The sequence below is a fragment of the Ornithodoros turicata genome, chromosome 5 (assembly GCF_037126465.1).
Source record: "Ornithodoros turicata isolate Travis chromosome 5, ASM3712646v1, whole genome shotgun sequence".
Taxonomy (NCBI): Eukaryota; Metazoa; Arthropoda; class Arachnida; order Ixodida; family Argasidae; genus Ornithodoros; species Ornithodoros turicata.
In genome coordinates, this window is record NC_088205.1 from 53,070,762 (window position 1) to 53,097,191 (window position 26,430).

The following is a 26,430-nucleotide window of genomic DNA, read 5'->3' on the forward strand; positions in this document are numbered from 1 at the left end:
TCTTGGCCCAACCACTGTCAGTGCTAGCAAATATCATATGTTTTTATAAGGGACATTCCCTGACGAACTTAAACTGGCGAAGGTTGTACCTGTCTATAAAAAAGGAACCAGAGTGGATGTAGGAAATTATCGTCCCATATCGATACTTCCTGCGGTCAGGAAGGTGTTTGAAAAATTAATACTTAACCGACTAGAAATATTCTTTAAAACAGACATAAGATAATACATCCGCTCCAGTTCGGCTTTCGCAAAGGTAAATCCACAACTTTAGCACTAATAAACCCGACCGAACAGATAACGAAGAATATCGAACAAAAACTGCTTACAATGGGCATTTTCGTGGACCTGACAAAGGCCATTGATTTAATTGATCACAAAATACTTCTACAAAAGGCATACAGGTATGGAATTCGAAGGCTTCCGCTCACTTTGCTGAAGAGCTACTTGCAAAATAGAATGCAGTATGTTCATGTGTCGGGCTACGATTCTTCTATTACGGCTTTATCAGCTGGCGTTCCTCAGGGGTCAATTTTGGGTCCCTTCCTCTTTCTTATGTATATCAACGACCTTCATCTCTGTCTGTCTGAAAAGTGTTTCTCATACGCCGACGACACCAATATTTTTGTTGAAGACCCCACTATTGCAGGGCTGTTCGTGAAGGCTAATAACGTTTTAACTAAGTTTTCCGCATGGTTGACATCTAACAAACTCGTTCCTAACATAGGTAAGACTTCATATGTAATCTTTCGCCCACGCCAAAAACTACTTAACTGAAGCCAATACACATTGAATTTTTGCGGACGCTCCATGTCAAGAACGACATCCGTGAAATTCTTGGGGGTTATCTTGGATGAACATTTATCGTGGACTAACCATATCCAGTTTGTGCGTTCCAAGATCACCAGCGGGTTCTATGCTCTTTCAAGAATTCGATACCTGGTCCCCGTCACTTGTCTCCTAATGGTTTTCGATGCTCTAATCCAATCGCATATTTCTTATGCCCTGGAAGTTTATGGGCTCACTTATTCATCCAGCCTGCTTCCTCTACTCTACGCTCAGAAGAGAGCAATGCGCATAATGATGTTCGCACATCCCCGCGATAGTATCTCATTTGCATTCCAGTGACTGTCTATCCAGAGCATATACAATTTACTGAAATATAAGGTTGCCATCATTATCTACAGATTATGCAACGGCATGATCTGATTATCTTATTTCAATCACACATCTTCAAAAACCTTATTCGCTGCGGTGCGAACCTGGTATGCTACAGGTACCTCAACCTCGAACGAATTATGGGATTTATTCATTGAGTTATTTAGGATCTAATGTCTGGAACTCATTGCCGTCTCATATACGGTCCCTAACATCTTTTTCCCATTTTAAGTATGAGTTACGCAGTTTCTTACACTCCCAGCATAATACCCCATCATTACTGTAGATGTAACCATGTGATGAATATTATGATAACATATGTTTTGGTTAAATTAGTTTTTCTCAACAACGTTATAAGGCTGCTGTGCTCACAAGGCTGCTCAATAACTTAACAGTTCGTTTATTGTCGGGTAACTCTCTGTGTGTTCTTTAGTATCTTATCAGTGTATTAGTTGTTGGGTAACTCCCCGTGTGTACTTTAGTAACTGATCAGTGTATTAGCTATCGGGTAACTTCCCAGGTACTTTTTTTTTAAAGTCTCATATCGATTTAACAATATCTTAATTACAACTAAACTGTATCTTTTAGCTGTTAATTCTCGAGCTGTGCTGGGACTGTACTACAGGGCTTGCCCTCACAGTCCCGCTTTCTGTACATTTTGCATTATCAACTAATTAAAGAATACGAATTATGAAAAAGATTACGAATTATGAGATAACGACAAGTTGAAGATCGGGCCCCTGGAAGTACAACAATCTTAACTGACCTTCAGCACACGCCTGGTCCTATAGCCTTGTCTGTCTACAGCTGTCTGATACCCTCGTGGCGGCTCGTGGACAACGATGAAGATGTCCCTCAGCTGCCTGCCGCGCGCTGCTTCGCCTGCCATTCAGTTCTACCGGCACCGTCCTAGCGTGAGCCCACGAACATCTGCCCGCTGGGATATTCCATCAACGCCGGTCAGGACTGTTATAGAGGAATACCATCTCCTCTACAGCCCCAAGTCCTTCCGGGAGTCCACAAGAGAATGAGCTGGGGTGACGCCGTGCGGGTATGGTGAGAATAGCGCTCTGGTGGTTCGTTTACACCTGCTTGCTACGCATGTTCTACGTCGCTGGTCACGGAGAAGATCGCGCCTCTAAGTTAGCGATACACAACGGTTATCTTTTAGTATCTTTTAGGTAGCGCCCCATGCGGAAGCTACAAACAACTATCGAGAGACTGGCTTGTTTACATCGGTATAGTGCATAAGAAATGCATGAAGGCGAAAGTTTGCGTGGCCGTATTTATTTCGTTACGCAGTGCCTGATATCGACGATTTTTTGTAGGGTTTCCTGACGTAACTTCTTCACTCTGCGGCAGCGGAAGTCTGTCTGTCACCGGGTATACGCACTAGCGACTTTTCGAGGCGAGATCTCCGCGGAGAAGCGAGGGTGACAGAAGTTACGTAAGAGCAAACAGAGTGCACGTGACTTGACGTCACGGCTCCTTGTGCAATCCTTCACGCCGGAGGCACCGGAGGGCCCCGCAGAGATTCTCTCGGCTCCCCCTTCCGATCTCTGCGGAGAAAACATGGCGGCTGCCCAGGAGCTGTTCAGGAGTGATCGTTTTTTTACGACCTGTTTAGCGCGGTTGAGATGAACGTGTGTCTTTGGAAGCTTGACTCATCAGACTACAAGAACGTACGACTGAAGGCAGCTACCTGGGAAAGCATAACGACGGATCTGCAGCGAAAGCACGGCGGCAAAGTTACAGGAGATAAGTATTCGTTTCTTTGATTTCTCGAAAACGAATATGCGCTGTACAGTCTTTGTCGGTGTCATAAAATTGTCTTTCAAAGTATGTTTGCTATCGGTGCTGCTGAAGCACACAACCCTAAAAACGGAGTCTTGGCTGACGATATACTTTTAAGCAAATCGCGTTGTCGGTGTAGTACCATTTTATCATGTGTAATGTTAGCGTCGGTAGCTCGCCTGCAAGGCAACATTATCAAGCATGTTTTTCTTACATGACGTAAGGAGATACTTTGCTATAAAGCGAAAGCAATATAGCGATAAACGAAAGAAGAAAATGGCTACAAAAAGCGGACAGGCACGAGTGACGTACATGGGCAAGTGGAAATACTTCGAAGCACTGTCTTTCCTGGATAACCGCTGCGCGGATGTTCATCACAGTGTTCTTGGTCTGCAGCAGGTAACGAGAGTAGGCTGAGCCAACTGTAACTTGCTTCTGTCACGGTTGCTGCTGTTTGAAACATTTATGAACTATTCAATTGAGTGAGAAGTACACTCTGTTTTTGGAGACCAAAATGGTGATATTTCTCTCATGCAAGCTTTGTCACTACTATTTTTTGCAGCCACACGCTGTTCATCAGACTGAGAGCACAGAGAATGAGTGTCCCACTAAGGAGGACGGGCACGCATTGGTTGATCTGCTTCCCGTGGAAAGTGAAGCCATGTCGACAGCAGGCCGTACACTGGAGGAGCCCGAAATGGTGCCATCATCCTCCCAGCCTACACCACCTGTTCCACGGAAGCAGAAGAAAACTGCAAGAAGTACGGCTGAACAAAATGAAAGAACAGGTGCCCTTTCCCGAATCGCAGATGTACTTGCACAGCAGCCAGATGAGTGTGTGACATTTGGAAAGCTGATGGAATGCCGTATGCGAGAGATTCCCAGCAAGCTACACAGTTGGTTTGAGGTGCAGGTCCTAAGTTTTGTAAATGAATTAGAAGAAGAATTGGACAGAAACAATGCATAGTCATCCACATAGCATAAACCTATTCTAATCCGAACAAATCCTCTATGGTTGCACGCAGTAAGACATAATGCAGATAAAACATTGCCCCAACCCACAATATCATATTACGCTGTATCGACTCCTTTCACAACATGCTTCAGAACTAAACCAGTTACGTAGTAATGGCAGAGGCAATTAAATGTGAGACAGTTGATGTTCTGAGGCTGGAACACATAGAAAGGACAGATATATACAAACCTCTTTCAACAATTAAATATAGAGGGACAAATAGCACACATGCCTCATAATGCCCAACAGCATGAAACAATTGAATAAAGGCAGCTGGGACTGTAACCCGCACCCCCTGATTTGCGGTTAGAGATGCTACAAGATACACCACATTGGCCACCGTCCCTTTCAAAGTACCAAGCCATGCAAGGAAAGATGGTGACATGCACTCACCCAACAACACATTCTCTCTTACACTGCTGCCAGCCGCTCTCACATTCACACAGATGAAGACATACGTGGCTGACGGAATCTTTCTCAAGTAATGTAGTAGAGATGAGGCAATTCGGAAAATAAGTTGTGAGGCTCATGTTGTTTTCATACATCTGTTGCCTCATCCACTACTGCATTACCTGAGAAAGACGCAACACTCCACGTATGTCTTCCTCTGTGTGAACACTGAAACACAAATTATTGTGCGCAGTTGATAGTGCTCAGGTTACTACATCATCTCATTTGCTTTTTACTATGTAATACAGATGAATACAGAATTTGGACTTGCACATTTCCCACGTACGTTCCAGAGAGCAGCTTTGAAATAAATCGTAACTTAGCTACTCAGCATTTCAGCTCAGGAACTGCAGTTATAACTTAGACTCTTTCAAAGTCGTATGGGCAAAAGGGCAGTGCTCTATCTGCATTGTTGTCTTTTGTTTTTGTTTGTGTGGCATGTTGCCACCAATGAAGTTAACAAGTGTTAGCCCACATAAATGTAAAAGGTTTGTTTCTAATAAAAAGTAAACTGCACCTTTGACTGTTGTCTGATTATTTGACCTTGAAATAAGCACTAGCATTTAAATAGCAAACACGAAGACGTAATGTCTGAGTAAGATGTTTCGGCATGAGAGTTTATGTAGCTAGTGGCTTAAGTCTTAAATCAACAATACATCGAAGTGTTTCAAAAGTGGCTAATAGCAATTACAAAAAAAATTATATATGGGTACTTTCATTTATAATCGACCAAGGGGCGCCGGTGACATTCTTACTTTCTTAAAGAAAAAATATATGTTATTCTTAATCCAAAAAGAAACAAAACAAGCCTAGTCGCAGGTCTCTGCGATATTTCGTTCTCGGTCGGCGACGCTCCAAGTAAATGAGCGCGATTTGGGCAGTTCCAGCTTTTCCAAATTTGGCGCGCTGGATCCTCCGAACGGCTGCTTTCTTCTGAAAGCAATTTTTTTTACTGGCAGAATGGGTGGTGAAGATTTGCTTAAGTCAATTAAATTCGGTGGCAAATCCCGAAAACATTTCGAAAAAAAATCGCGAAAACGCCTCCGAGGACGTTCGTAGCGCAACTTTGCCAATTTCTTATGTGGTCCCCTAATTTTCGAATATGACGAAACGTACATGAGATGAGAGGGCTTTTTTTACTCTTTCGTTTAGTATATAGCGCGTTATCATACCTTCAGGCATCCGTCCACAGTGACGCAGTAATCGCGAAAGGGTGCCAGAAAATTGCTGTTTTCAGGACCGTTTTTCTCAAAAAGGCCATCTTCAATTTTGTTTATATTTTGTGGAGACATGCCTTGAACATCGCTCTTTGATATTATAAAATAAAATTTTTGCTTATTTCATTTCTTCAGGGCGCGCAAAATCTTTTTCCGCACCCTGGTCGCTTTTAATTCTAAGTGCCGGAGAATGGTATTCACAATGGTGCTCTTTTTTTCTTCTTCTTGCTGAATGGTATGACATTACGGGCTGATAAGATTGGTTAACGTGCACCCAAGGATCGATTAAGGATAGTAACTGGAAACATATATTTAATGTTGCACTCTTACAGTGGAAGCCCCAGCACCAACCGCTTACAATAAACACCAGTCCCAGGCGGCACTGAATGTTTTTTTTTTTTTTATTGAATCTGTCCCAAAAGACTGCCGCAATTAGAGCTGTTCGCAACGCACGACACCACCAACTCTTGCCCAGGTGTATGAAGATCGCAGTCTGAGAACAGGACGCACAGCTGGCCACTCGCTCTCCTTTTTCGCTTCTCTGAACGCTTCGGCATCCTCACGTGGCACATGCAGCAGCGTAACGTTCGGTAACCTGGGCGTTACTTTGCGCACAAGATCTTCTGCAGTCTGAATGGCTTCTCCTGGGGGAGAACGGAGATTGTGCAGTGAAGCATGACGCTTGACCACTCCGCCGACCCCGTCGCAGGCATTCTTCCCGTGGCCAGGCGCGCTGAACAGCCATTTGATGACATGGGGGCTTCTCTGCAGCTCGTGAAACTGGTATCTATTTTTAAAGTGTGCTGCAGCCCCATCTGACACATACGTACATACACCGTACAAAGGTCCGACTTCATCCATGTATTCATCAATAGTTCTGATGGCCAGAAGCGTTAGCGCCGTGTCATGACGCATGTCGTCCGACACAACGGCGTAGCATCGGGAACGGGACAAATGGTTCACCACGCAAGTGAATACTGTTATTTGGTCTTTCTTCCAATGGTAACCCTGTATTGCAGAAGGAAGAACGACCGTCCAATTTTCCGTATAGTCAAAGTGGAGGACAGCCCTTTTAGTATCTGAGAATGCCTTCTCACTACGTATCGCATTCCGTTGAATGTTGCGCACGTAGTCATGAGTTACGTAGCGGGCTAGCCACTTTCTCAGAAGATGGATAAATTGATCAATGTTGAGAACTAACTTCTGAAGTGTGCTCAATTCCCATATGACGACCTCGAACTCCTCGGCATCGGCGCACATCTCCAAAGATTCCGCCGTCAATGCACTCTCACCTGGACACGATGCGCACCTACCCAGTTTGCACCATCTTGTTTGCGTTGGGCACAAGCACAACGATTTGAGGTCCTCAAGCGTAAAACACTTGTCCGAGACAAGATTCAGTGCATTCAGACATAAGTCGTAGTTGGCACAGTAAGTGCAAACGCACTCTTCCCTATAGGGGCTCATAGAGACATGTGAGGGACGAAGGGAATAGAACTTTGTCAGGCTCATTTTGACTTCGGGATGCGCCTCCCGAAACTTGTGGTATGTCTCCCAAATTGTTCGTGACATATAGCGCTTTGCCACTAAGTTGTCGGCATCTGCTCCCCGAATTTTCACAACATCTCGAGGCCTTGGGCTCTGAATTGTACAGTCCAATTCATCGTTCAGGTAATACTCGAGGGCCAACTTCACATTCTCGGGGTCGATAATATTCCTGCCAGAGTACTGATCAGGCGTTGCCCATACTCCGCCATTTTCCCGGATCTTGATCATGGATCTTGATCATCATCCTTCTTGATCATGTAGGTTGTAGCTTCGGGAATAGCTTGATGTATTTCAGCCTGGGTGAATGACAAGGGGAGTAAAGTCAAGAGTCGATATCTTTCCTGCATGGTGTTGCCATCCGCCGGAAGCTGCCGTTTATGCAATGGTCAAGGGAAAATGGCGGGCGCCCAAACCACGTGATCTCGAGGAGCCACTCACAGCGTCCCCGAGCTGCAGCGCGGGAAAAAAGCTGGGGCCCAGTGCGCATGCGCAGACCGACCTCCTTTCCCAACCTCCTTCCCCTTCTCTCCTCGGGTTTTTCGTCTCTCCTCTCGTCCCCCCTACCCCCCTCCAGACTCGTCCGTTTGTCTTCGGCGCTTGCTGTCTTGCTGTAGAGCAACGATCATGCTATCCCGAAGCAGACAATCAAAAAGCGATGGTGTATGACAAATCAACTTTATTTGTCCTCGGGAACTGCCTCGAAAAACCTACAGTACATATCTTTTTACGTCTTGTAACATGCTTCACTAGAGCTTTAGGTGCTTCGACATCCAAGGGCCGTTCAAAAGCCAATGCTGAGCTATGTGCGTCGTTGTTGCCGATGGCTGCGGGAGAACTAAAACAAAACAAAAAATATATTGATGATCCGTAACTCTGCACGAAAATCACTGCTATGATAGGCAATCTATCTTGATTTCGTATTTGAACACCAAGGCATTTGTCACGAATGTTCGTAGATCACAGTGAATGAACGGCTGCGACGCGCATGAGGGGCAACTAGCATAACCACACATAATTTGATTAACGGCATATCAGAAACGCACAAGTTACGGCAATGCACTGCACAGTGAAACGCCGCTTACGTACCGAGTGACTCGTAAACGTTGTATGTAATACACTTAACGTGATAAACCTGCATCACTTCCTTCATAACTGATAAACTTCCTTCAGTCACAAAAAAGTAATCAAACTTGTCTTACCGTTCACCTGCAGTACGTCGGAAAGAGTGCAGACTTCCTCTCTGACGATTTCTGCGTTCTTTCGAGGTGCAGGGATTCCATGTCATGTTCGTCTTCCCGCTGTTGTGATGATGAGGTGGATGTGCCATTCCGTTCTCACATTAGCAGTTCGCCACAATCTAAATCTAAAGCATTCAGAACTGTAGCGTCTGCGTGCACAACGGTTGCAGTCCAAGAGAACACGCGTGGCCGGACGGGATCACTCTGGTTTACACTTCGCAAAATAAACTTCGAGAATAAACTCCTCAAAATAAATCACGAAAAAATCCACGGTGTAAAGATAAAGCCGTAAAAATCAACTTTTGCGATACAAACGCTTCAGATTCAAACTTTCAAAATAAATCGTCTCTGATTGGTCGACAGGCACGGCAGCCTCAGAGCAGCGAAGGCTTTTGGCTCCCGCGTCTCAAAATAGTTCCCCGCAGGGTGAGGCTTTTTGCGGTGGGCTGGGAACGAGAGTACCGAGTCTGGACGAATCGTTTACTGTATTCTCCGCCGGCTATCAGGATTCTGTTGACACTGCAGTTAATGATTTGCTCTGCTGCTCGCCTGTCAAATTTGAGTATGTCGAACTCTGAATTCGTGTGGTGTCACCGAATGAGTTCCCGGTGTTGGTCCCAGCCGTCCCAGCTATGGTGGACACCTGCTATATTATGAACATTGTCGCGAACATCGCCATTCTCCTGCAGCTGCCTTGGTTGTGAAGTCGTAGAGTTGAAAAGTGACGAATGACGAAAAAGCCTGATTCCGATACCGTGTGGAACCGAGCCAGCCTCAGAACCGTAGAATCGTGAAATCAGAACCTGCCTGTGGTTTTCCTTTTGAGCCTACGTTCTGATTAACGCACGGAACAGGTACTGGACAGACTCTCGAAATGCATTTCTGCAAATAAGCTGCATATGAATGTGAAGAAATTGTGTGTTTGTTTGCAAGAAAAAGACTATTTTCTCTCGAATGAATAACTTGAGTCAGCAGAGGTCCTAATTTTTTTGTAACCAGCATACGGTAATCTCAAAGTGTAACGAAATAAGATTCTAATTTCAGGAACATCCACATTGATTCGCGCACCTTCCTAGACAACGATTTGCCATGCAAAAGCTGCAAAAGATGTATCTAGACATAATACTTCAAGCACTTTTTTTTCACTGGTCTTTGAATACACTGGAACCGAAGAATGCCATTTTCAAGGTATTAAAAACCATGAAATTTTCTCACAGGAATTTTTGCATCTTTTTTATTCGCGTGGTCATGCAGTGTAAATTCTGGTTATCAGATGTCGGAACTGAAGGAAACTAAGAGCAATGAAGTAACTGAAATCAGAAGTGTGAGAAATGAATGGCACCCTCTGTTGTATTTGTTTGCCTTCCTTTCTCTCCTATGATCTTCGCATTCAGAAATCCCAAAGTACGTTTATTAGCAGTCACTCTTTATGCCAAGCACCCACACCAAAAAGAGGTCTAAAATTTACGGTACCAGCTACTTCACTGTATGGTACCCTTGCACCCACTTTTACAGCTTATAAATATTGTGCTGAAATATGAAATCGCTGTAAAACTTGCATCCTGTACGACATTACATTAAATGTGCTGCTTGCAGTTCTGCAGCGTTGTTTCTTCCTCACGTTCAAGTGAAAAGGCAAAAAGAATGCTCCGGGACTTACTCACACAGCCATTGTTTCGGGGCCATGTCCTCGCACTAAATGGTCACGAGCATACTTTGGAAAACTATAGCGGCACATAGGGAAACCGACATTGCATTTGCACCGACCTTCTATTTCTAATAATTAAACGAGACCTAATTAGGACATTTGCTTCGGATGTAGAACATGTTGTCATCCTTTATAACTGCAAAAATATTATTTCTCTAAGAATAAAATATCAGTCCATGGACATGCTATATGCACTGCACCTACTAGAAATTAACCAGTGCTTGCTGAAAATATACTAGTATTTGTGTCTTATGTGATGTATGGCCCACATTTTCTTTTTGACCAGCTATGCCAGTGTGAGAGCTCCTACGCCAGACTAGCTAATTCCTCCTCTTTGTCCTCTATGTAGTCACATATATGTTATGCTACAAGGAAGCTACCTGATACCACAGTACCAAAGAGGTGAATTTACATGAAGACAATCACATAGCAGAGTGAATAACAACCACCATTATTGACTTAGTTTGCTTGGTCGATGACAACTGAAGGTGGCATATTTCTTTCCTCAGTTTTTTTTTTATTGGTTTGTTCCAGCTAAAAACAGAAGCCATACACTGAGGAGCAGGGCATAATAAAACCCTCCATAAGCATCACTTTGCCTCTTTGGCTTTGGCAAGCGTGACTTTGCCTCCACAAGCATAACTTTGACATAATTGCTTTGTGCCGTGATATAGGGTACTATGACTGTGTTCGCAGTACCATTTAAGATTGTAGCCCCTTATTGCGTGCAAATATTCTGATGCCTGCAGAGCTGTAAGCTGTTCTTCCGGGTGAAAGAAAGCTTGAAGACTGCATACGTTGTGGCTCACTGCCAAAGAGACGCGGTTGGAGAAGAAATTACAGGACATAAAGCACAGTGAGGCATGCTCCACCCAGGCCACAAGGAGGCACACAATTAATTTGAGCCACCTTCTGTTAATGCAGCAAAAACACCTATTTCCACTGAAAGAAAGACTGTTTTTTTTTTCTGTTGTGGTTGAAGGGCACACGAGATCATAATAAATTGTTTCCAAAAGCTGTTACGTCGCATTCTGACATGATCTGAGCCAATATGGTCAGCTGATGCTGTAAGACCTACAGAAAACACATGCCAGCAGATTCTGAACATACTATAGGAGAGGGTATGCCCTTGAAATGATGAGATTTGTTCACTTTTCAGATGACTTCAGGTATGTGAAAACAATCATAAATGTTGACAAAGCTGTTATGAAGCAGCGACTGCAATTAATCTGTAGAACTGGGCAGAACGGTTGAATGCAGAATTTGTTCAAAGTGTGCTATAGCGTCATACAGATGGGATATGAATGAGCTGACGAAACATTTTTCTTGCGTAAGAGCAAATACACCTGTAGGTTCTCAAATTTTTTTTTTTTTGCTTCCTAGATGGCCTCAACTGACGAACAAGCTGCAGTACATTTAGGATGACAATTTTTTAAAATTTTTCTTAAAGAAAAATAAACCTCTAGATTTTCAATATGTTGCAGGAGAGGACTAGTTATACAAATAAGGAAAGATTTCTTTTAGACGACCTATATGTGAATATACTACCTGAAAAAAAAAAGTAATTTTTTGCAAGTGCTTGTTATTCTCAAACACATGGTTAAACAATGAATATAGATCAGCTTGATATTTTTATGTGAAGCTAATCGCAAGCAATCAGTTACAACCATAAATAATCTGGGGCTCCTTCAAGAATGCGTGTCAGAAATTTATTGTAAACTTGACTCCAAATGTGTTCCTTTCTCGAGTTCTCACCATGTCACCAGATTTATTCTCGTTCTACATACCCTTTGGGATTGCAGAGCCGTGGTTCCCCTCTAACACTAGGCAAGGAAAGCGCACAAATGATGCATATGTAGATGTCAGAAGGAAGCTCGTAAGGGACAACTTCATATTTCGGCACTGTTTAATGTGCCCCCATTGTTCAAGAAAACAAAATGATGAGTTACATTCGGTATATCCATCATCTAAAAAATGCACATAATTTTTTTCAGTGATATTTAACAGAGTCAAGCTACATCTCTGGCTGGTTTTGGCTGGAATAGCCCAGGTTGACAGTTACACAAGCTGATGTATGTCAGCACTGAAAATATAAAGGAAAAAATGCAATTTAAAATGCCTCACTCAATTTACTACTTTTCATAGCTTACACCTTGACAGGTGTTTTTTATCCTAAAATGGTTTCATTGCCAAAATCAACGAGAATGACCGTCATCACATTAACAAGTTTCAACTGTATACCAAGTAATAACAAACATGTGCTTACTTTTTCTGCAATCAAGATGTAAATTACATCGTTGAGTTGCAGGCTTCAGTGAAAAATCACTGCTTGTGATGTCACTGCTGAGTGAGTACGGCACTGCTAGTGACGCAACATGTGATTCCAGTTTCTTTCACCCCACCCCACGTTATTTCATGAGCAGTTGGCATCAGGATCAATCAGCTTGCAGATGCACTTATGAAGGGTAATTTCATGTGTGCCAATAAACATACTGCAGTGCTAATTTACAATGTAGTTTGTGGCTGTGGAGCACACTCATATTCAGTATGCCATGTGAACTAGGGGAGCATTTTCTGGCATAAACATTAGATGAGTGAAGACCCCAAAAAAATGTAACCACTGTTTACGTGCATTTGACAACCCGCCTTTTTATTGCTGAGAGGCTCTCTTCGTAGCAAGAGGGAAAGGGTGCTGGCAATGTGGCGCATGTTCATAAGATGTAGAACCAGAGACACAGAAAAAAATTGACAGCATATCATGATCTCAATCATGTCATTGTGTCCGTGTTTCTGTCTCCTGTTCTGCATTTGTTAATCTTTTTGTGTAGTTGCTGGATGTTAGCCCAACAGCAGGGGTCAGCAAATAGAGCACATCCAGAACATGCAAGGCATACATTTCCTCATTCTCCGCATTCCTCATTCAAGTAATGTTGAAGAAGTAACCATGCGAAGAAACAATACAACAGTGAAGCTGGCTTCAGTACACTACAACATGTAACAATATACAGTATGCCTCAGTGTTTCCCAAACCGTGTGTCAGGACCCCCATTGAGGCCGCGATAGCCCAAACGGGGCCCAAGAGAAAGCAGATGAAGTGAGGGCAATATGCCACAAAACCAAGGAAACTATCTCTCTACGACTGCATTATATTGAAGTTGTTTTACAAAAATGCAAGTTCAGTTCAGCACACAATCAGTCGGGAAACAAGCTAACTCGCAGCAATGCTTTGAATCAAGTGTGCCGCAGTATTCCTCACTGTATCATGACGAGACCGTGGACCTACATCAGGCGCTACTTGCACACACTAGTATGACATTCATATTTCTTTATTTATTTCGAGAACCCCAAGGGTCCGGAGGACATTACATGGGGGGTGGGAACTGGAGCGTAAGATACATTTACAGCAACTTGATAGAAACAAACAAGCAAGCAGAAAAGAACAACACAATTAGCAGTAAGTAAACAGGAAAATAAAGAAACGACGACAGTACAATCTTATATGAAAACAAGTATTAAAGCGTGAAACAGGGAGTTCGTTGACATAAGTACAGATAATTAACAAATATGGTAAGGGGGAGGTGAAAAATTTCATAGCAACTGACATACAAGCGTGGTGGTCTTGTGGGTGGAGTGAACGGGAGAGGGTGTTACAAAATAGTGTATTGTAGATAAATGTTGCGAGAGGTGATGGGAGGTTGTTCCATTCGATGGCAGTTGAACAAAAGAATGATCTGGATAATGCATTGGTATTACAATGAAAGCATGTGACCTTATTAGTGTGGTGGATGCGAGGAAAAATGACACTCGGGCAGGTGATGGGCGATTGGTGCGGTGGCAAGATGAAAATGAACCAATGGAAGAGGGCTAACTTGGCAAGACGGCGACGATGTTCGAGTGAGTCGAGATTAAGGTTTGATTTTAACGCGGTTACAAGGGATCGAATTTGTAGTCGTTGGAAATGAAACGGGCAGCCCGATTCTGGATGGCTTCTAGGGCGTCGCAGAGATACTTTTGGGGAGGGTCCCAAATAGGTGATGCATATTCCAGCTTGCTTCGTACAAGAGCCGTGAAGGTTAGGAGCTTAAGATGGAGCCCGCCAACCTGAGGGTGCGTCTAACAAAGCCTAGGGAGCGAGAAGCGTTAGTTATTATGTGGTTGATGTGCTCGTTCCAAGTTAGGTTGGAGGAAAGGTGGATTCCAAGATATTTGTAAGAATCTGCTCGGGTTAATGTGATATCACTTAGAGTGTAGGGGAAGGGAGGAAGGCAGGAGACCCGTCTTCGAGAAAACGACAAAATGCGACACTGTGCAATGTTCAGAGGCATTTGCCACTCATTGCACCAATGCCGGATTAGTTAAAGGTCGCTTTGTAAGGTTAGTAAGGTTAGTTTCTTAGAAGGAGAGAGGATTTGCCTGTACACTACACAGTCGTCAGCAAAGAGACAAATCGTGGAAGATATGCCTGAAGGAAGGTCATTTATATAGATAAGGAAAAGGAGAGGGCCGAGGACTGAACCCTGAGGGACACCAGAAAGCACAGGTACATCTGGGGATAGGTGGTTGTTGCAAGTAACAAATAACGTACGATTAGTCAGAAATTGAGCTATCCAATGGACGACATACGGATCGAGGTTAAGCAGATAGAGTTTGTATAGAAGCTTAGAGTGCGGCACCATATCGAAGGCCTTGCGAAAGTCTAAGAAAGCGGCGTCAGTCTGATGATTATTGTCCGCGTGGAGAAAGATGTCGTGAACAAAACTGACTACTTGAGTTTCACATGAAAAGAGGTTTCGAAACCCGTGCTGCAAGTGATAGAAGAAGCATTTTTCTTCAAGGTACTTAACTACGTTGGAGTATGCGTTCGAGAATTTTACATACTATAGATGTGAGTGAAATGGGGCGGTAGTTATTAACGATGTGGCAGCTGCCTGATTTGTGAATAGGGACAATCTTCGCCATCTTCCAGTCCTGCGGTATGGCAGAATCTTGGAGTGACTGAGTAAATATGCAACATAGAATCTTGCTGGAAATAGATCTTGTGTTGTATAGAACCTTCGGGTTAATAGAGTCCGGACCAGCACTCGACGACAGCTTAAGTGACTCAATGATTTTACAAATACCATGAGTGTTGATATGAATGGGGACCATAGGTGACAAGGCGATTACTGATAATGTAGTTTGGGTGTACCCGTTATCGGTGTTGAAAACGGATGAAAACAAGGAAGCGAAAGCGTTGGCGCAGTCGCTGTCGGCGGGTGTCAGTTAGACTGATATGGTGGGATTTTGGTGGAGATAAGATTTTCCAAAATTGTTTTGGTTTATTCGTCAAGAGAGACGCCTGTATTCCCGTTCACAGTAGTGAAATTTAGCCCATGATACGTTGTCGCCAAGACGCTTTGCTTTCCTGAATAAGCGCTTTTTCTTGGTTAGCAAGATTTTAAGACATTTCGTGAACCAAGGATTGTGATCATAAGATTTCACTCTTATCTTTGGAACATTGTACTCGGTAAGGTAGTTTATGTTGTCACGAAAGAGGGACCAGTTATCCTCAATGGACTGAGGCAAGGTGCCATGAAATGAATTTTCATACAGAGCTTCAAGACCCTCGTTGATGGCTTGGAAGTTAGCTCGAGCATAGTCGTATATGGTTTTATCGTTGAATTTATGGACATTTGGACTACTTGAAGAGATATCTTAGAAAATGGTCACTGAGACCATCAGTGACATGCAAAGAAGTGATGTGCTCAGGATGGGAGGTTAAAACCAAGTCAAGGGTTGACTGCGTGGCATGAGTTATTCGGGTAGGATGTAGAACGGCATGCGATAGATTAAATGTAAGGCATAAATCCACAAACACTGTCTCTTGTGAACTCCGGGAAAGATTGCCGTGGAGCAAGTCCCAATTTATTGACCGTATATGTATCGGCGTATATTGAAGGTGTATATTACTGTATATGTATCAGGGCAGATTTCAAGCTTCCTGAGCGCGCACAGACGGTGATCTCAGTTGTCTCGCGACGTAACAGACGGAGAAAGACACCGGCTGACACACACAGACATCCCGAAGGCTATGCCCATCTTTGTTGATGCACCCACGAATCCACAGGAAGACTGCCGAAGCTCTCCCACTCGTATTAAGTACCTGTAGCTTGAACTACAAACAGTTTAGTGCACACTCCACAAAACGAGAACAGCTGATTGCTGCTTTCATGGGCGCGGCCATGCGAGCGGCCATGCGAGCCGAGAAGGACCGTTCAACAGAGGAGCAATTTTAGGTAAGTTCGAACGTGGCGCCAGTCGTCGGTGCAACAATTTCCAGAGTGAACCGAGTTCGATCAGCTCAGATAACGCTTTTTTCATTCTTTTTCTTTCTAGTAATATTTATCATTCTTTTTTATTCATTTCCAATTCTAATTCCAATTCCAGCTCAACCGCTCAGCGCGCTGACACTAGTGCAACGTAAAGTCAATAAATCTTTCACTTCCTCGCTTCCTAGAACGTGAAGAAAAACAATGTGCAAGTTTCCGGCGATGCAGAATCAAAAATAACAAAGACGTTTAAGAGCATCAGCTGTTTACTATATACATTAAAAACAAGACTTTCGTGCAGTAGGCTGCACTTCTTCAGGTTTGAGGACCTGTTACAAGTGGTGAAGCATATATCAAAAAACCAAGTCACATGGTACAACCCTTCACCCTCTTCACCCTTACCCTTTTCTCTTGTACCATGTGACTTGGTTTTTTGATATATGCTTCACCACTTGTAACAGGTCCTCAAACCTCAAGAAGTGCAGCCTACTGCACGAAAGTCTTGTTTTTAATGTATATAGTAAACAGCTGATGCTCTTAACCGTCTTTGTTATTTTTGATTCCTCGCTTCCCTAAGGAGAAGAGTACTTGAAGTATATTCCTGTTTTGTGATTCCTTTTTCCCTCTCTACGTTCCAGAAACATACGGTTTCCGAGCCAAGACAATATAGTTGCGAGCGCAGTTGACATACAGAAGTATCCCGTACCGTGAAGACCACCACCCCAAACGTGGTTGCCACGGTTTCGGTTTTGGCCATTTGCATGTCAAAATTCACGGATTGATATTTTAATACACGTACGCGTTTCAAAATTTTTAAACGTGGATTTTAACTAGGACAGTCTCTCATATCGGTATCTGGCTTTTGTTCAAGACGTCCTTATTAGAGTTAATTAATGAATTTAATTGACTAGTCATCCTCATTAGTCATTACAGTCTCTCTTGGAAAAGATACGCGCCCGTAGAACTCAACTGTGAAAATGACGTGCTCTCGTGACTTTTTTATAAAAGTTTGTCCCCCCCCCCAAGCTGAAACACACACACACACAAAATAAACGGGGTGCCACAAACGCATACTTCGTGGTCGTAGCCATGGAGATTTTTTTTAAATAAAACAACTAGGACTATGTGTACATTAGTTTCGCACGTACGCGTACGCGAGTGGAGGAAAACCTTATCTGCAAGGTATTTTGGCATTCTAATTTGCATAATTCACTAAGATGTATTTTTGTGTGTGTGTGTGTGTGTGTGTGAAGCTCTTTTTCTTTCTTCGAGAAACAGAAAGAGCAGAATTGCTGGCAATCGGTTTAGATATGAGATGAATCCTTCATCTATATGCTTCAAATTATTATCCCCAGAGGTGACATTTGTTTTTAGTGCACCGTTTCAGATTTTCCCTTATCGAGATATTTCGCTCGCACTATCTCGGAAGTCGGCAAGGGGGAGCAAGCCCTAACCTAACCTAACCTGAAGGAGAGCACTGCTGGACATGGAGTTAAAGATTGAGAAGTGCGGCATTTTCAAAGAGGTCCTCGGAGGGAAAATTCGAGGGTGGGGGGTGGGGGGCAGAGCCAGCACTGTGAAAACTCGAGGAGCGGTGGACTGTTCCCCCTGCCCCCACATTCCGATTTATACCGAAACTAAACAGGAGCAGCTTTCCAAGCTAGGGCTCCGGAACGAACCGACAACAGTAAAAAACAATAAAAGAAAAAGAAAAACAAGAAAGAAAAAAGAGGAAGGAAGCACAAAAAAGATATATTCGCTTGAACCGCAACGGGTCAAAAAACATTGCAAACTCGTTTTTCTTGTGCCAGTCATCGGCATTTTTAGCAGCTTTTCTGAACCGTGTTGTGGATTACAGGCCCAAATAATCACAAATGAGCAAGCACGCATCCTCGCTGTTTAATTTTTGGTCACTTTACGTCGTTCGAAGTGCAAATTGTTGCGCCTACCACTAGTGCCACATTCGCGTTCAAATTGCTCCTCTGTTGAACTGTCCTTGTCGGCTCGCATGGCCGCGCCCATGAAATCGGCAATCAGCTGTTCTCGTTTTCTGGAGTGTACACCAAACTGTTCACAGTTCACGGTACAGATACTTAATCCGAGTGGGAAAGCCTCGGCCGTCTTCCTGTGGATTCGTGGGTGCATCAACGAAGATGGGCATAGTTTTCGGGATGGCTGTGTGCTCGACAGCTGATATCTGTGCGCTGAACTAACTTCTATTTTTTAAAAACAACTTCAATATATTGCAGTTGTAGCGTGATAGTTTCCTTGGCTTTGTCGTATATTGCGTTCATTTCATCTGCTTTTTCTTTTCGCCAACTGGTGTAACCCCTGCTTTGACTATTGCGGCCTCCCTAAGGTTTATGTGTCAGTTTTGGAAACACTGATATTGTTACATGTGACACATTGTAGTGTACTGCAGCCAGCTTCACTGTTTGACTCATAATTTGCACGGTTACTTCTTTAATATTATTTGGATTACTTTCATCTGATACTGTACCATTAAATAGGATAGAAATTCATTATGGTTCAGAATTATTTTTCCTTTGCAATGTTCCCACACTGATCTTGATGACAAGTTGTCTCTCATTAAATTCCTTTTGGGTTGTATTTCACACTGCTTACAGCATAATGTGAGAATGAGAAAATGTATGCTTCACATGTTCTCAGCATCCTCTACAGCAACTGCTCCTGGGCTTAAAATCCAGAAACTACAAAAAAAAATAAAAATAAAAAACTGTAGAACAGACGACACATCAAAAAGGACACGACAAAATTATTGGGACTGTGTTATGCTATACTTTTTTTTGTGTGTGTGTGTCTCTGGTTCTGCATTTTTGTGAACATGTGCCATGTTGCCGGCACCCTTGCCCTCTTGTCACAAAAACACCCTCAGACATAAAAATGCAGACAAAAAAGTAGAGAACTCCAACTTAACATAACAAGAGAGAACAAAGATGGGGACACAGGAAGCTTCTAGAGTCTCGGAACATACGCAGTGACCCCTCGGTTTTTAAGAAAAACCGTGGCCCTTCCCCGAACAATACTCCCATCTCCTTAAATAATGACCGGTTGTGCAATCGCTCATTCAGTTTGGCACTGATGATCTGCGTCGCATGACGGATGAAACGTCTGAGTAAACCTTGTTATTTTGTTATGTTAAGTTGGAGTTCTCTATTTTTTTGTCTAGTTATGTCGTCTCCCGGCTTTTGTAGTACTTTTGCATAAAGATGCAGGTTGTGAGAGGCACATAAACACTGCTTACATTGCTAACCTGTCTATCACAAGACATGTGAAAGGATTGCCAAATTAAAATTCAGTAATACAAAAATGATTCTGAAATACATAATTCCAATAGAAGGGAGAGTAAACATTGGAATAACAGGTAAAGGTAAAGCACTGAAGTGTTGGCATTCTTCTGATGTGTATGATATACTGCTCTATTTAACCCATGACATATATGTTGTCAAACATTAACTTCTTGCATTCAACATCAAGATGCTGTAGCTATTCCATCTAAGCGACTCGTCTTTACACGGACACGTGGCACACCATTTTGGCACAAAGATTTGATATCTCTGCTTGTTGGACATATCAAGCAAATACTGTGCCAAAATTGTGTTACCTACATGACATACTGCTTTGCTGAGATATGTTACGGAAGAAATACTCCTGAAGCGATTAAAGGAAGTGCATACGAGTACATATGCTTTGCAAAGTTGTTCCAAAGTTCCAAGTGTTGAATTGGCAAAGCGTTAGTCATCTCATAACAAAGTGATGAAAGAAACTAGTGAGCAATGCGGAGCCGCAAGCACTGTTGCATGGCCATGTTCACAATGGGCAATGACGCTTTTCACTTTGTGTACTGCGGACTGACTATGCTCAATGAGTGGTTTGCAGTATCTATGATTGATGTAGGCCATGGCAACTACCGATGCACTTTGCAGTGTGTGCAATGATGTCTTTTGTGAACGAGACAAACCTCAATATATTCCCACGTAATTTTGATCCTACAATTAATTGAGTTGAGGGTTTCAGGTATTTAAGTGTGCACCTCTCTTCTGATATTTAGTGGGAATCACACATTAGTTAAGTTATCCTCTTAAGTTTATCCTCTAAGCCTCTTAAAAAAATTGTCTTCTTGAAGTGGACATGGAAACTAGCTTTCGCAGACAGTACACTGCTGGCATACAAAACTCTTGTACAAAGTGCCTTAGAAACGGTACAAATGACATCACACTGTCCATCATAAAAACAAATGACATCATACTGTTCAACAGTGCCACCAATTTGGTACAGTTGAGCTCAAAGCTAGGGGGGACGAGTTCGCATCAAAAAGGCACGGTCTTGAGGGGATTATGGTGGTCTTTGACAGAGCACGCGACTTTCGGTCCTACTTTTCTTTCAAGAGGAGGCAGTGAACAAGTGCCCATTCGTGGAACCCAGCCCTCCCCTTCCGATTTGTTTCGGTATCAGTCTGTCTACCAATGTCATGATGACATTTCTATTCTGTTGAGTTTCTTACATGCTGTCCAGGACATATATGTAGGTAGGTAGGTATGCCAAGAATTTTTTTTATTACTACCCTTTTTTTATAGCTTGAATCCCTCGAAAAACCATTGCACAGCACCAGAACACAAAGGCTACATAATGACCCAGTTTCACTAACCTTTTCAGCATCTGAACTAAGATGAACGGTCATTAAACTATCTGCTTCACCACATCACCGATGGAAAAAAAGAAGTGTCTGTTAAGTGTCTGTTCGAGGATTGGCAACCCTTGATATTGGTTCAGTTAACCAGAGTTGGTGAAACCGGGCCTATGGAAGTCACCGAAACATTCATCACATCACAAACCAAAGTTTGTAAAAAGAATTGAGTGCTAGCATGAAGTTTTGGCAATTGTGAGTAGCATTTGAACTACTACCTATGTAGCTGCAGCATAATTACGAGTAATTCAGAAAAAGTAGTACAAAATTTGAGGGTACTCTACTCTATCTTCCTCTGCATGGTATTGAAAACTGTGATGATTCCAAGTGCTCATCGTCTTGGCCCAGATTCTGTAGCAGATTTATCAGCCATTTGTGTTCCTATTTGTGGTACTGGTGCAAACTAGTCACTCCACCCACATACCAGCATTCCTAGGTTACACATACCATGTGGTTGATATACGAAGAGGGGAGTCAAGTCCTGTAGATCGCATAAACAAAATACAGAAACCGACACTGAAGATTTTTGTTTAAGTTTAATTTGTACAAGGTTTCGCATGGAGGTCCACGCTTCCTTAGGTCCTACCTGAGGAAGTGTCGGTTTCTGTATTTTGTCTGTATCATGTAGTTATAAGAGTGGTTTAAACCACCTCACAGAAGTTACAGGTGCTGTTCATCAACTTTATTTTGAGATGGACAGAGAGTTTCATTGCCTGGGGCGGTACTCTACCCCATAGCTGCTTGTGGTGTGAGGAAGGAAATAATGTCCCATGGAGTCCAAAATTGCCAAAAGAGCTTCGAGAGCAGGCATTTGTGGGCTCGATTTAGCTATAGGCCAAGAAATTTTAGAGAGAGGGGCAGGAGTTCAGATTATTGAGATCTCAAAATGGCAGTTTGGAAAGCTCAGTAGTGTGGGCAATGACAAAGAATATACTCTGGATCTTCTACAGCACTGCAGTGACAGCACCTGAGAGAGCCAACTTCCCTCATGTGGTAATGACACTGAGCTGTAAATGCCCCATTGAGTCACAGTGCACCACATTGGCGAGAAGTGTTTTGTGGCATCCAGAAACCAAGCTCTGGGCCAACATTTCTCAGTATAGACGGGACGAAAACGTCAGTTGTCCATTGACAGGAACACTATTTAAACAACCCATTGATATGTTGGTGAACGAGATCCGCTTTCTACATGACCAGTAACTTTCCTTTGCTATCTTTCACTGTGATTTAATTAAACACATCCCTCATGTGACGGCGTTCCCGGCACAGTTTTACCTTGCTGAACCACTTTTCGCGGCGCTTATCAAACATAACATTAGCGGTTCTTCGTAGGCCGAGGCCGAGGAAAGCAAGAGACGTTTCCATGATGTTTACCGTGATGTACGTGATTACCGTAGTGACAAATGGTCGACACAGCAGTTTTGCGGTATGTTTTATATGTTGCCTATCGTGGACATTTTTCGCTACCAGATTGCCTGTCCAAAACAGCTACGACTGCATCAATGTCACTTCACCAATGAATTCCTTCATAAGTTACACACGCGAGTTAGCACACCAAGTCGTTACACGTCTGAAAAATACCTGACGAAATCGTCAGAAGAAACATATGCTTTATTAGAGCTTGCAGTGATTATCCTTTTCATGCAGCACATCACGCAACACCATACAGTTCCGTCGTTACTCCATTTTCTGTAATAGCCTCGTCCCCAATAGTAGCCTAGCGGCCGAACCTCTGAAGCGTTGTTTTCCTAGTATTCATACGCATAGTTATTTACGCCTCTAACTTAATTAAATTAATGAATAATTGAGAGATACATGCTGAATACCACACAAAATTGCATAAAGACTCGTTATTCTGGAGTGTGACCTTCTTAAACACTGATTTTCTCGCGTAAAACCATGCTTAACACTGGACTGCATAGACCCATTGTGATTTATTTTGACAGTTTGAATTTGAAAGGATTGGATTTTGAAGGGTGGATTTCTGAGCGTGGATTTCAAAAGTTTTATTATTAAGAGTGGGTAACAGGGTACACCCGGCCGGACAGACGCGGTGTCTCCTCTGTCGTTCTTCTTTCTCCTCCGTTCGACTGCTTCCGTTGAGCGGTTCGCGCGTTGGGATGCTCGCTCCTCAGTCAAATGACTCTCGCCCAATCAGCGCGAAGGAAACTGACGTCAGTTTTTTTAGACCAATGATCATCCAAATATTTATACATATAAAGCGCAGCCAATGAGAGATCTTCCGAGCTGGCACGCCGATGGCGACAATATTTTCGAGGCGGTGCGTTTCGCTTTAGAGCCGGCGGCTGGTGTTGCTTGCAACATACGCCTTCCGCAAGTTTTCAAGCAATTGGTCGCGCTGCCTCTTTTCCACAGTTTCTTCCTCCACAGGGATGTCCACACCGTAAGCGCTACTCAGCTGGCGACGAGATGACTTTGACACGGTACTTGCACTTACTTACACTTACTTACACTTTCTTTCTGCTTTCGTTTTACGTTCGGCACGGCGTGTCTAACTTCCGTCGGCGGCTTTAATGGGCTGACCCGAGTGTCGTCTTCACGAATTATCTTGTTCACATTTTGCACGATTTCAGTCGGATCACAAAATTCTGAATCTTCGGAGCTAGGAGGTGAAGGATCTTGTTGGCTTGAGGGTCCAGACTCACCGAGCTGCAATCGGAATGCGTTATAGCAGTTCACACATATTTCATCCGTATCATCAACACGGTCGGCTTGAGACGCAGGCAAAACAGTCTTTAACGAAGTCGCACCGATCAGTGACACAGCCCTGAAGTTCTCTTTCCACAGTATCTTCTTCGTGTGTCGCACACTGTAATCCGGGCAGAACAACCGCTTCTTGCTGTAGAGACTCGTTGCCATTGACGTGCTAGAAGAGCATGCTATGCCGGCAGCCCAAGGAACTAAACACGTAACTGCGATACAAGCGTGCAAAACACCCAGTGTGGAGAGCAATGAGCGTGGAGAGCTGAAGTCACTAAAACCGTTTGACTCGCTGTTCCCACGAAAAGACCGTGGTTTCTTCGGTGAAGGACATGAAATGAACAATTGGGAAATAAATAACCTCCCGTGCACCCACAACCCGTGAGGACCAAACGGAATTAGGTGCTTTTGTGTGTCAGCAATAGTCGTGCCCTTGGTATTCCTACTTTTCAATGCTTCGACACTGCGCTTATTTGGAACCAGAAAGCAAAGTAGCCGATAAGGCTTCCCAGACTTGGTTACATAAAGCACCGAGCTTGGAAACAAATGGACGCCGCAAAGCGCTTGTGAAGAGACTTCCATGCGAGACTTCCATGCGAGACTTCCTGTTCTCACGTACAGCTTCACCTTGAAGTGGCTTATCTCCAGAGGCAGTGATGGGCAAAGTACCTAAAAATTATACTTGCAGCATCAAGTAAAGCATCAAGTACCTGGCATCATTAGTACTTCAAGTACAGTACAAAGTACCCAATTCCAAATGTACTTCAAGTAAAGTACAAAGTACTAGGCAAAGTACTTGAAGTACTCATCAAGTACATTGCCAATTTAATTTGTATCACTTTGCATTTCACTGTTTCTGTGTCTTGCGTTTTTGGCAAAACTTTATCGAGCATTCTTGGCAAATGATCTGAAACCATAAAGTCCTAGGTTAAGTGCGAAGCCGCGAATATGAACTTAATCAAATGGCATAATTTGCAGTTACAGAGGTAATCAGTCAGCTGTGGTGTGATTATGCAAAATAGTATTATGCCGGGACTGATCCAAGATCACCTGCTCCTAGTGTGGTGTTCCGTTACTATAATCTTCTACTACAGGCTAGGAAAATTCAAGGGAAAAAAAAGTACAAGCCAACAGAGATTATATATTTCTGGGCATTCCTAGCTTCTTTTTGAACTACAACATGTTTAAAAAAAGAATATGAAGAAAGTAAAAAAGGATGAAGCACAATCTAAGCCTTCATTTTTATACGACTGTCGCATGTTCATCATGTAATGCAATCACACAGTGTGATATGAAATGATTATTAATTGCCAATGAAGTAAACAATACTAAAAAGCGCAGAGCCCTGCATTGGTAGAACTGAAATGACAACTGAACAAGTAATTGTGCTGCCGGTTGCAGTGTCATAATGTGTGAGTGTCTCTGCATTCCATTCGTTTTGCATAATCATAGAAGCGATTATACTTTTTCAACATTTCAAGCCTCTCAACAATAGATTTGCTTCAACAAATATGCTCTTTAAAAGCACAAAAATCGTTTTTGATAAAATGTCAGACTGTGACTGTAGGTACTGCATCCCACTGAAAGCGCTAAAGTGACGGCAAGACGAAAACACGCAGATAGCGCTATCTGTGTGTTTTAGTTTTCTTGTTGTCATTTTAGCGCTTTCAGTAGGGTGCATTTTTGATAATATTTTGTGTTTTTTTTTTGTCTGGAGTTCCAGTTTGGGTACTTGAGTACTTGATGGGAGAGTACTCGGGAAAAAGTACTTTAAGTACGGTACAAAGTACACGGCAGAATAAAAGCGCTAAAAAGACGAGGACAACGGACACACAGTTAGCGCACTAACAACATTTATTTTTCAACAACACCGTTCCTTAAAAGGGCTCACGAATTCCCTTTCCTTCGTTGTCAAACCAATGGAAGCGCTGCTGACGCACTTGTCACCCCCCTCTGCTATCAAAAAAGCTTCCCAGATTTCCCGTTCCCTGCTATCAGAGAACCTGCCCTTTATCTGCGTGTCACCAAACAAAGGTACACACCCACAATCCCTCACATGTAAAAAAAGATTACCAGAACGTGCAGATAGATTATACTTGTGCTCTCTCAATCGAACATTTAAACACCTTCCTGTTTGGCCCAGATGACACATGGACCCACATGACAATGGAATTTGATAAACAACATGAGGGATGACATGACAACGAAGGAAAGGGAATTCGTGAGCCCTTTTAAGGAACGGTGTTGTTGAAAAATAAATGTTGTTAGTGCGCTAACTGTGTGTCCGTTGTCATCGTCTTTTTAGCGCTTTTATTCTGCCATGCCTTACCAACAGGCCCAGTCTGAAGTTTTAAGTACAAAGTACACGATTTAAAATGTACTTAAAGTAAAGTACAAGTCCACAGAAATGTACTTAAAGTACTACTTGAGTACTTGGTACTTCAAGTACTGCCCATCACTGTCCAGAGGATTAACTCTATGGGGAGAGGTGGGTGGGCTACAGAGTGTACCTTTGTTTCAGTTACAGTCATAATAGTCGAGGTTCGTCTTGGTTTTGTCAGCCTCTAA

The 26,430-nt window shown here is 43.0% G+C and overlaps 1 protein-coding gene and 1 long non-coding RNA gene across 3 annotated transcripts in view; one reads left to right on the forward strand and one right to left on the reverse strand.

Annotated features, from left to right (window-relative positions):
- LOC135396041 (uncharacterized) overlaps positions 1-26,430 on the reverse strand; it is a 534,032-nt gene that overhangs the window by 477,652 nt on the left and 29,950 nt on the right. The window lies entirely within an intron of this gene.
- Positions 1,991-4,930, forward strand: LOC135396040 (uncharacterized). The gene is made up of 2 exons (XR_010423263.1): positions 1,991-2,206; positions 2,484-4,930. It is a non-coding gene; the product is annotated as an uncharacterized LOC135396040 (long non-coding RNA).